Source organism: Zalophus californianus, chromosome 6, assembly GCF_009762305.2.
Source record: "Zalophus californianus isolate mZalCal1 chromosome 6, mZalCal1.pri.v2, whole genome shotgun sequence".
Taxonomy (NCBI): domain Eukaryota; kingdom Metazoa; phylum Chordata; class Mammalia; order Carnivora; family Otariidae; genus Zalophus; species Zalophus californianus.
This window is the reverse complement of record NC_045600.1, coordinates 122,067,135-122,078,938: the sequence shown is the minus strand read 5'-3', so window position 1 is coordinate 122,078,938 and position 11,804 is coordinate 122,067,135.

Below are 11,804 nucleotides of genomic sequence, written 5' to 3'. Positions count from 1 at the left end.
GGCTGTCTAGAGAAGGTCTGACATCCAGTTAGGGCCACATCTCTTGAGCTCAGCATCTAGATGCAGACTGTTAACAGTTGATGTACCTTCGACAAGAGGATCCTCATTTATCTCTTCTCTTCTTCCTCCTTCTCCACCTCTCCCATACCCCTCTTTTTTTTTTTTCCCCTTGGCTTTTGGGAGGTCTCATCTTTGAATAAAGTTCTTGTATATCACAATTAAGGAAGGGATCCAACTTCAACCAACTGACCAATTTCATCCTTGAGAGGTTCACATAATACAACTATATAAAATACCTTTTTCAATCACCTACATAAACATTCTCCTATTACATTATACTTCTAAATCTCATATTTTTGTTAATAATCTGATTAAAAAACTTCCCTATCATCACCTGCCAGGGAGATAGAGGGAACTAAATTTAAGAAATCTCTAACGTCTATAAGTTACTAAAAAGTAAACACATGGACCTTTCAGCCTTGCCCCTGGAATTCAGTCCAGTCAGACAGAGACAGGGTAGCTGGCCTTCAAGCCCCCTTTCCCTTGGAAAAGGGACAGTTCTCAGGTGGAAGCTGGGCTTGCAGTAAACGGGCCAGTGAATATGTTTCCTAGGACCTCTGTTTTTGGGAGAAGCACTTGACAACCAGATCGTGAGCCTTGATGACCCACAGAGTTCTTAACAACAAACACTGAAGCCCGGAATAGAACCCTTTGATCATAGTGCCCACATGTCACTAAGCACCCTCACGGGTCTGCTGACAGAATACTGGCTGCCATGTCCCAGGTAGGAAGAGAAATGTCTGATCCACAGGTCCATCTGGGCATCTTATGGAGAAAGAACCAGAACAGTGACTGTCAGAACCCGTTGGACAGCATCAGCAATCAGGGAAACACACTATTGTGCATTTGGAGACAACGTAAAGCTTATGGAAACAGAGAAGTCCTACTCAATTCTGTCCTTCAACTGGAAAGAAGAAAACTTGTTGAAAAGAAACTCAGTTTTCTGGAGTTCATGAAGAAATGCGAAGCTAATGCCTGGCTAATGAAGCAGAAAGCCTTTTATAAACAATGCCACTTGAAGCTCCAAAGGTCAGAGCTGGCTCATGCCTGTTTGCTAGGCAACAAGGACCTGGTCAAAAGGCTCCCCTCCAAGAACTTGTTGTGCAACTACACCTCCACCTTGGTGGATGAGAGTGAGGCAGCAGTGAAGGCAATAGTCCAGAATAGGAGAGGGTGGGAGAAGAACAAGATGATCTTCAGACTTAGCCTGGATAAGAACAGACTCTATCCACCCCTTGGCGGTAGTCTGCTGAAGAAGGTGGAGGCCTGGCCAGCTTCCAGCGCAGCTTTAAAGGCAAACTCTAAGAAAGAGAATGTAAGGGCAACTGTAAAACTCAGGAGGTCTCCTTCCAGAGAGGAGGGCAAGCCAGCTCTGTTTTTATCTTTAGAGTCTCTGAATAGCCCACAGCAGGAAGCAAAACAGGAAAAGCTTCCTGTAGACAGCAGGCCATTGCTGGACAGGGAAGGAATCACGAGGGACTTCTCCAGCAGGCCATCAAGCATTGTTCAGAGCCGTCTCCAAGATTCAGCCACTGGCAGGAAATCGAAAGGCAAACTTCTTAAATACCTAGTGTATGGAGACAGAAGTGTGGAGCACCCCAAAAAGAAAATGCCAAGACCCAGGAACAACGCCCATGGCTCAGAAAGTGTGCAAATGGACTCAGCACCGCTGACCCAGATTCAAGCCTTCCTAAGACAAGAGTCTCTCATAAATGAAAGAGCTACGTATCTGGAGGACAGAATCCAAGGTCTGCCACAGCCCACACATTTTGTCTTTCAAGATTACTCTTCCAACAGTCCCTTGGAGAAAGTGAGGGAGTACTGCATGCTCCAGGAATCAGAATGCATGGTATAGGAAGAGAGCAGAAAATCATCCTTGAAGAGATTAGAAAACAAATTTGAAGCAATTCCATCAACAAGAACAAACACTTTCTTCCCTAAGGTACCCTTCCCCTTTCTACCCATTTATCATTCAACAACAATTTAATACGCAACAAAGAAAAATATTACCCCTGACCTCAAGCTGCTTCTGAACTCAGGGAGAAAATGCTTTTTTCCCCTCTTCTATAAAAACATGACAATCATGTTTTAACATGATTTAACATTAAGAAAGTGGACGTGGGTCATGACCGGCTCTGCAGCCTTGAATATGAAGACGCAGAGACAAACAGAGAGCACAGGCTGTGCTGGGACCAGGGCATCTTGAACTTTCCACACCAAACAACACATTTCAAGGAGTAATATCTAAGAGGAACGTGACTATGGGAAATTTTTTGCCAATATTGTTTTTACTGTAAAAAAAGAGAGTGAAAGACAGTAATTTGGGAAATGTTAGCAAACTTGCTTCTTCGGTGGCATGGAGAGAAAGTGGGCATGGGAACTTGACTCTAATTTCTCACCTTTTTATAATTAAAACAAATGAAAAGTAGTTGACTTGAAAACTAGAAGAAAGAAATCTCTTTCTCTCTTTTCCTCCCCCAATCCTTCATCCCAGGTGAGAGCCTTATGGGGAGCCTCCTTACATTTCATTAAGCAAAGACAGTGCTGACTTAAGCAGGCTGAAGTTTACAGGCACGATAATGTAGAAAGAGCATGGGGCAGGAAGTAGAGGCTCTGGTTTCTACCTTTATTTATATAAATTTATATAAATGCAATGGCCAGAGTAATCTTGGGCAAAGTGCTTCACAGTTTGACACCTGTTTCCTCACCTATAATATGAGGGTTAGCAATATGATCTTTTAGGCCACTTTTACCCCAAAACCTCCTTAGTATATTTACTTTGACTTGTCACAAAAACAGATATTGGATGGCTACCCTTTAGGAAAATGAAACATCATCAGTCTTTTGTCCCTCCAGTGGCCTTTCCAGTGATAAAGTTAATATTTCAGACTTTTTTTCTGAAGTAACATAAGGCAGTTAAAATCTTTTTTATTATCAATAGATGGTAATGAGATAAATACTTAAGGTGGTAATTTTATATTTAAATAAGTAATGGTCTCTCTCTAAATAATATTTCTGTATATTTCCTAAATATTTAAGTCCCATGATGTCAGCAAAGGTAATCTAAGAAAGTGGAATTCATGAAAGCACATGGCTCTTTCATCACAGCTTTAGTGTCACCTGTGAAAATCAGATGGCTGAAATGAGTTCCATTTGCAGGCAGAGGATACTCCTGTCACACATTGCAGTGGTCTGTGCCGTCCCAAATGACTGTTTCCACTTCATGTGAGTTCAGTGTAAATTTTATTAATTTCCTCTGTGGGTTACTTGAGTAGAAGCATTGAAAACATACAGATGGTTATCATGAGAAACAAAAAGCCATCCTTAAATAAATAATGTGATTACAAGAGTGATTTTGGAGTGAGGAGGCTGGGTGGGGAACGGGGGTAGGGAGGAATAAAGCAGCTCTCTTTAAAGTCACTTAGGAAGATATGATCTACTTACTCACCACGTTCTTAGGAATATATGGAAGACAAACTGGTTTTCTCCTCTTACATTCCCAAACCAGCTACATTCATAAGGGTTGTGCTGTCCCTGAACAGTAGAAAGAAAGTGTGAGAAGCACCTGAATAGCAGAAAAGCCTCAAGATCCTTCTTCACATTCAGGAACAATTCTTATACTACCTTTTACTGGTAGTTTCTACAGAGATCTGGAAGTCCAGTTGACAAATCAGGCCCTTCAGCTTTGCAAATATAATTTCATTCATTTATACACTCCTTTAACAGGTATGTACTGGACATTGAGGAAAAGAAAACAGACATGTTCTTACTCTCCTGGAGTTTACAATTGAAGAAGGGAGTTAGGCAATAATGAAGCAAACAAAAGAATACATTGTGATAGGCACTATAGAAATATGATAAACATTTTGGAGAACACAATTTAAATTTGAAAAATATGTCTGTCCTATTAATAATATATTTTGAAGTCAAGTGGCATTTTCACTGGGTTGGATTGCATTCACAGAAGGCAAGCACAATGGGGGCAATTTTGAAAAGCATTTTTAGATAAAATAACTTCCATTTGACAGGCCCAAGTATATACTGTCTAGTTGTGGTGAGCTGGGATTATCTCATTCTCAGCCTGAAGCACCTGAAGTTTATCTTCTTGCCCTTATTGTTTTCTCTGGAGCAAGCCTACCTTCTTATTTGCCTCAAGCAACAGATTTTATATCGCTACTGTCCCCTTTAGGGCTCACTGAGATGTAGATCAAACCCAGCAGTGTCTGGCAGTGATAGGTCCTGAAAGGTGGATAATTGATGTAATTGATTTTGGAGTTTATATACCACACTTCAAAAGTTTTAAAATATTTTCCCTTAGCTGATTTATCTTCATGTGATGTACATATACACCCTTCTAAAAAGCTGCAAGAGGAGTTGCAATTGAGGAGAGGGTGTCAGTCAGTGGTGTGCAAAGGTACGACAGTGAGGATGAAAAGGAGTTTCTGAGACACCCAGGTTGCTCTGTAGCTACATAAAGCATGTTTACATTCTGCTGCTGACACTGGGGGCACAGCCATGAATAAGAAAAAAATCCCTGCCTTCACTGGGCTTGGTTTCTAGTGGAGCACAGATAAAAATGAGCAAACTAACAAGAACAACATCAACAATTTTCCTTTACTGAAAGTTCCATGTGTAACTCAAATGCTACCACTTTCCAGGGATACTGACCATGTTCTTCCTTCCCTTTATTCCCTTTCCCTGGTTCCTACCTATGGGTTCAGCTATGACCTATATGACCTATATGCAGAAGAGCCAACATTTTTATCTTCTGTGTATGCTTTTCTCTAGACACATACATATTTAACTCTCTCTGGACAGCTCCACTTGCATATCTTTCAGGTACTTCAACTAAAAGAACTAAACCCAACTGTACTAGCTTTCCTCCAAAGTCTGCTCATCTTCTGTTTAGACCCAACAACCCCACTATCTATCCAGTTACCCAAACCAGAAATGTGGTAGTTCTTATGACTCCACTCTGTCCCATGAAAGAATATCTAATCAGTCTCCTGGTTCTGGTTCCTAACATGTCTTAGATTGTTTCTTCCCTTCTATCCTCAGCTCTTATATGCATTTCTAGCATTATGTCAATAGTTTCCTAACTACAAGGACATCATGGCATTTATGCTCCTCCAGTTTATATTATAAAATAGATATAGAATGCAAAACTGATTATCTTTGCTTCTTAATGTCTGCAAAATTAAATCCCAAGTGTTTGGTATGGTCTACAAGGCCCTCCATGATCTGACCTATCATTGTCCTTTCCAACCCCATCTTGATTCTTTTATGCCTCACACTCAGGCATATTGAACACTCTCCACCTTGCCTAGTATATACCTTCCCATCTATTAAGATTGAGTTAAACCTTTATCTCCTACTTGAAAAATTTTTGGATCTGAATTCTCTGCTCAAATTGTACCTTTACATACTTTTATTACCCTTGGTGGTTTGTACATGTCTGGCCTATTAGATTGTCTCCGCATAATAGACAAAGCAGTTTTGAATCAATCTAAAGCTTCCAGCAAACCGGCCATGTGGTAAGCATTCAATTAGTATTTGTTAGTAAATGTTAATAAAAGGAAAAAAATTCACACTTCAGTTGGAATAGGATAAGAAGCAGGTTTTGGTATCTCCTGTAGAAATCTTTCCTTATCATATCATCATCATCTTATGTGTCCCAAGTTCTTTCCATAAGTCTGATTTACTAAATAATGAGGACTTGTGTGTATGTGTATGGGGGAGGGGAGCGTGGAGCAGCAGAAGACAACTTTCTTTTTGCAAACCCGCTTTCTGGCTCTGAATATTTTTTTCAGGAATGAAATCTCAGGTCATGTAAGATTTCTGGTATTAAGTCCACACTAGTGAAACTCTCTTAACTGAAAACATAACTCACACTCAGGTCTCCCTCTAGGTGGGAAGGCTAAAGACAGGTATATGAACAACCCTCTTCTTTTCTCTTCCTCCCTTTACCTTTCTTACTAAACAGCTGTTTCTGGCCTTCTGGGAGGGAGGGATTTATAGAAAAGGATTCTGCCATATCCAGTTGGTGCAGCTATAATAGGGTATTGGACCTTCAGGGAAAGGTGGGAGTTAATAGCTTTCTTTCATGAAATATGTCCTACTGGGAACCCCAATTGAGAATCTCTAGTTTGGCTGGCAGCTTCCCATTTTCCTCCCCTCACAGCTTCTACATTTGATGGTGCTCAGATGTTGGGTGGTTTGCCACACGCAAGCCAACATGTGTAGAGTAATTTGCAAGATGGCTCACCTCTTACAACCACATGTGGCTTATGGGAAACATACACCTCTGTCACATTATTGGTGAATGTGCCCTTTCTTCAGTTGTCACAGTTCCCTTCAGCCACATCTTACCCAAGGACCCTTTCCAGGAGGAGTCAATTACCACCCTTGTGTTCCCCCAAATCTAAAGATCACAAGGTCAAGTTTTCCAATTATTTCATTTGAAACATACCTCACTGACTTTAAGATGAAGAAAAGCCTCCAACACATTCTATGAAACCAGTATTACCCTGATATAAAAACCAAAGATATAAGAAGAAAACTACAGACCAATATTTCTTATCAACACAAATACAAATATTCTAAAGAAATGCTAGCAAACCAAATCCAGCAGCATATAAAAAGGTTTGTGAACCATGGACAAGTAGGATTATCTCATGAATGCAAGCTTGGTTCAATCCATCAATGTAATAATATACCCTATTAGATGCAGAAGCATTTGACAAAATCCAATATCCTTTTTTAAAAAATATTTTATTTATTTGACAGAGAGAGACAGCGAGAGCAGGAACACAAGCTGGGGGCGGGGGGGCGAGGGGCAGAGGGAGAAGCAGGCTTCCCACCGAGCAGGGAGCCTGATGTGGGGCTTGATCCCAGGACACTGGGATCACAACCTGAGCCAAAGGCAGATGCTTAACAAGTGAGCCACCCAGGCACCTCTCCAATATCCTTTCTTGATTAAAACACTCAACAAACAAAAAATTTCCTCAACCTGAAGCATCTATGAAAAACTCAAAGCTAACATCACACTTGATAGTGCAAGACTAAATGCTTTCCTCCTAAAATCAAGGATAAGACAAAGATGTCTGTTCTTGCCACTTCTATAAATATTATACTAGCAGTGCTGGCTAAGCACTTAGGCAAGAAGAACAAGCAAAAAGAATCCAGAGTGGAAAGGAAGAAGTCAAACTATTTCTATTCATAGATGCATGATGTTGTATATACAAACTCCAAAGGAAGGAAGGAGGGAAAGAAAGGGAATACAAGATCAATATACAAAAATTATTTATATTTTATATACTAGCAATTAGCAATCCAAATGTTTATAGTAGCATCAAAAATAACAACTTAATATCTAACCAAAGAAGTCAAGACTTGTACCCTGAAATCTATAAACATCAATGAAAAAAATTAAGGACCTGAACAAATGGAGAGACATCCCATGTTCATGGATTGGAAACCTTTATATTGTTAAAATAGCAATATTCCCTATAAACACAACACAATCCCTATCAAAATTCCAGCTGTAGTTTGCTGATTATAAAATTCATATGGCCCTGCAAGAGAACTCAAGTAGACAAAATGATCTTGGAAAGGAACAAAGATGGGGGACTCACACATCCCAAATTCAAAACCGAGCTATAGCAATTAAGCTATGGTAATCAAGACAGTGTGGTACTGGTATAAGACCAGACATATATATCAATGGAATAAAACTGAAAGTCTGAAAATAAAGTCTAATATTTACAGTCAATTACTTCTCAATAATGGTGCCAAGACCATTCATAGGGAAACAAGTCTTTTCAACAACTGTGCTTGGACAACTGGACATCCATATGCCAAAGAATGAAGCTGGACTCCTACAATGCACAATAGGCAAAAACAGATGAAAGACCTAAAACTATAAGACACTTAAAACAGGTATGACTTGCAATAGGTAATTTTTTTTCTTTAAAGATATACAAAAAGCACAAATCACACACACACACACACACACACACACACACACACACACACACACACACAGAATTTGGACGTCACCAAAATTGAAAATTTTGTGCTTCAAAGAGCATCGTCCAGAAAGTGAAAATACTATCCAAAGAATGGGAGAAAATATTTGCAAGTAATTTATCTGGTAAGGAACTTGCATCCAGAATAAAGAATTCAGTAATAAAAAGAACCCAATTAAGAAATGGGCAAAGGATATGAATAGACATTTCTCCAAAGATGAACAAATGGCCAAAAGCACATGAAAAGATGCTCAACCTTATTAACCATTAAGGAAATGCAAATCAAAACCATTAAATACTTCACTGTCACTAGGACGGCTAGAATAAAAATGTCAGTAATAAGTGTTGGCCAGGATGTAGAGAAATTGGAACTCTCACACACTTGTTGATGGAAATGTCAAATAGTACAGCCACTTTGGACAAGTTTGATAGTTCCTTGAAAGGAGTAGGCATAGAACCCAGCAATTTCACTCCTATGTACATAACCAAGAGAAATAAAAACTGATACCCACATAGAAACGTGTACACAAATGTTCATAGTAGTATTTATAATAGCCAACAGAAATAATGCAAATATCCATCAAATGAGTGAACAAAAATATGGTATATCAATATTATTCAGCCATAAAAAGAAATGAAGTACTGATACATGCTACAACATATATGCACCTTGAAAACCTTGTTCTAAGTGAAAAGTTAGACAAAAGGCCACATACTGCACAATTCCATTGATATGAAATGTCCCAAACAGGCGAATCTAGACAAAGATTAGTGATTACCAGGGTCTTTGGGGGGTGTGTGTGTGGGGGTATTGGGGAGACTATAGAGGGGAGAATAAAGTCACTTCTAATCGGTACAGGATTTTTTTTATAGTGATAAAAGTGCTCTGTATATAATGGTGATGATTGCACAATTTCGTGAATATTCTAAAAGCCATGAATTGCACACTTCAAAAGAATGAATTTTGTTATGTGGATTTTATCTTAATTAAAGCAAAAACAAAAATGAGGGAACTACCCCTCCTCCACTTTGAGGTGGATGAGAGATTCAACTCCTGTAAAACCAATCATTATAATTATCTCCAACCTCTCAATGGACTCCTTTTAATTGGCAAATATTGAGAGAACCTATCTCAGTCTGTCTTGCACCAGGTTGTCTAGCATCTGTACCTCAACTTCATTGAATCCTAATAACCAGCAATGAGGTGGGCTTGGATATGATAATCCAAGCTGAGGGAAGGGCAGGGCCAGGACTGAGGACCAGAGTCATGACACTGAAGTCTGCAATCTTGACTGCTGTGTACTGCTTACCAGACACATGCTTATCCCATTTTCTATGGTTTCCTGAAGACCAGAAGACAGCTAGGATGATTATTCCAGGTGCTGTTCAAATGAACCTAAGAATCCTGATTTGAGGGTTGATTTGTAGTAATGGTTATGAGGTTCTGGATAAACAGGCATTCACTCATTGTGGTGTTTCATTTAGTATAAAAAGCAGTGTTTGGCAGAGGACTCTTCCTTGATAGACATGAGGGGCTGGCAATTGGGTGGTGTAAGATGCCTGCCCCTATCTCCACTGGGAGAGGAGTGTGGCCACAGACAACGTGGCTGCACAGAGCCTCCTGGTTGCGAGAGCACATCCAAAGGGGAGGGCTAGGGAAGTCACACAATCTTGCTCTCAAGGACATCTGTCCTTTTCATCCTTTCCCTCTGTCTTTCCATGGGTTGGAACACTCATTGACCCACGGGAGCCACTTCCTCAGGAAGCAAGTCCTTTAGCCACAAACATTTAAATATTTAATAAACAAACTTTTTGGGGGGAGGAAGTGTGGGGAGACAAAGAGAAAGAGGCCATCTTTAGTGAAAAAACAGGAAGCTTCATTGGACATTCTATTGCATGCTGAGTTGTTTTCAATCACCCAAGTAGTTACAAGCTGGTGGAAAGACGATTAAAAAAAGTCTTTACCATGAATCTGCTCACATCCTGGTACTCCTCGCTGTTTTGTAAGGAATGTGCCCCACCAAGCTGAACTACCATGGGAAGTGTGGGTTGCTGTGAGGTTACACAGGCACTTGGGGGTCCATGTTGGTGGTCCATGAAGTTTTTTATGGGTGCTTTTTAAATTTTGGTTTTGAAGGGTACTTGAGAAATATGAAATAATTAAGCACAAGTGAAGATGTTGGGTGGAGATGCAGGGAGAAGTGCCTGTAACAGATGGCAAAATTGGAAAAGCATGTGGGGCCCAGTTTATGGAGGGCTTTGGATGCCAAGCTTGAAGAATATTCAAAGGGAAGCAAATTTTGAAGCAGAGGATATTAAATTACCAAAATTATTTTAGCAGAATGAAAGATTGGAAGTTACAGTCAGGGCGATTAGTTAGGAAGCTATTAAAAGCAACCAGGTGATTCAATGGACCAGGACCTGAAAGGAAGCATAATGAACAACTCAGGAGATTGGAGAGGAAAGGAATTGATAGGTACAAGCTGTGACAACTGATGGATGAGGGATTTCGATGACTACGTTGAAAGTGATCTTGTTAAGGAAAAAACAAAGTAACGGTAGGAAGAGACGCAGGATGAAATTCTGGTATTAACTTTGAGGTACCAGAAAGATTATCCTAGGGATAGGGGTCTGAGCAAAAAAATATGGATTTAGATAATAATCTTCAGGAGAGGTTGAGGTTGACCAGAGAGAATTGGACAGTAACTTTTAAGTAGAACTATAGTACCCACCCAAGATCTGGATGGTATACATCCAACTAAAAAAGGAACTAGCAGCCAAATTAAGTTCAAGGTGTTGGCAAGGTTAAACAGTTCATACTGGTAACTGAGGTTGTGAGTATTCTTCAGGAGAGCATTTTCAGTGGCACAAAAACAGATTAGCAGCATTTCTCACAATGAGACACCTGCATCAAAATCCCAACCTACGAGATTTGAACAGGGAAGGGGGAAAAGTCTTGGCGCTTTGAATGTGTTAACAGTCTTCCCCAGGGAATTCTTCATAGACTAGTAACACAGAGTAGATGAGAGGGAGCAAATAGAAGTTTCTTTTTAATTCTTTGGTGGCTCATGGAAGGGGTGGGAAGGGTAGATGATCAAGAAGCTGGTAGAGGTTAAAAAAAATGTATATGTATATATATATATATATATATATATATATATATATATATAAGACGGGGGGGAGGGAGGGAGAGAGTGTGTGTGTGTGAGAGTGAGCGAGCAGGTAAGGGGATCAAGACTACAAATAAAGTAGCCTTAGGAAAACAATCCTTCTAAGAAACTTAGAAATTCTTGAGAAAAACCCAAAAATGGGGACTGAAATCCCAGCAGTTGTGTTCTTATGGGAACAGGGAGTGATGTTGCTATGTCACAACCAATGAATGACTATCAGCAAGTTCAGTTTGAAGCCTCATTTTCAAGGTTTTTTGTTTTTTGGATATTTACCTCCCTACACAGGTATGCGTCCCAAAATAAAGCTAGGGAAGCTGTAGTTGTATTTTATCACAATTAACAAACCTAGGAGAGCAGTACATAGGGTGAGGAAATCCAACTCATTTGCTGAAGCTGCCAGGCTCCAGAAGAGTTTGGTAGCAGGTTGTATTTTTATGTTGCATGTTTTAAATTTTCTAAAATAATAAAATGTAAAAGAAAGTTTCTATTTCATTTGGAAAGCTAATTATTTTAGTTTATGGTTCATTTTTTTTCCCCCAGAGCTTCC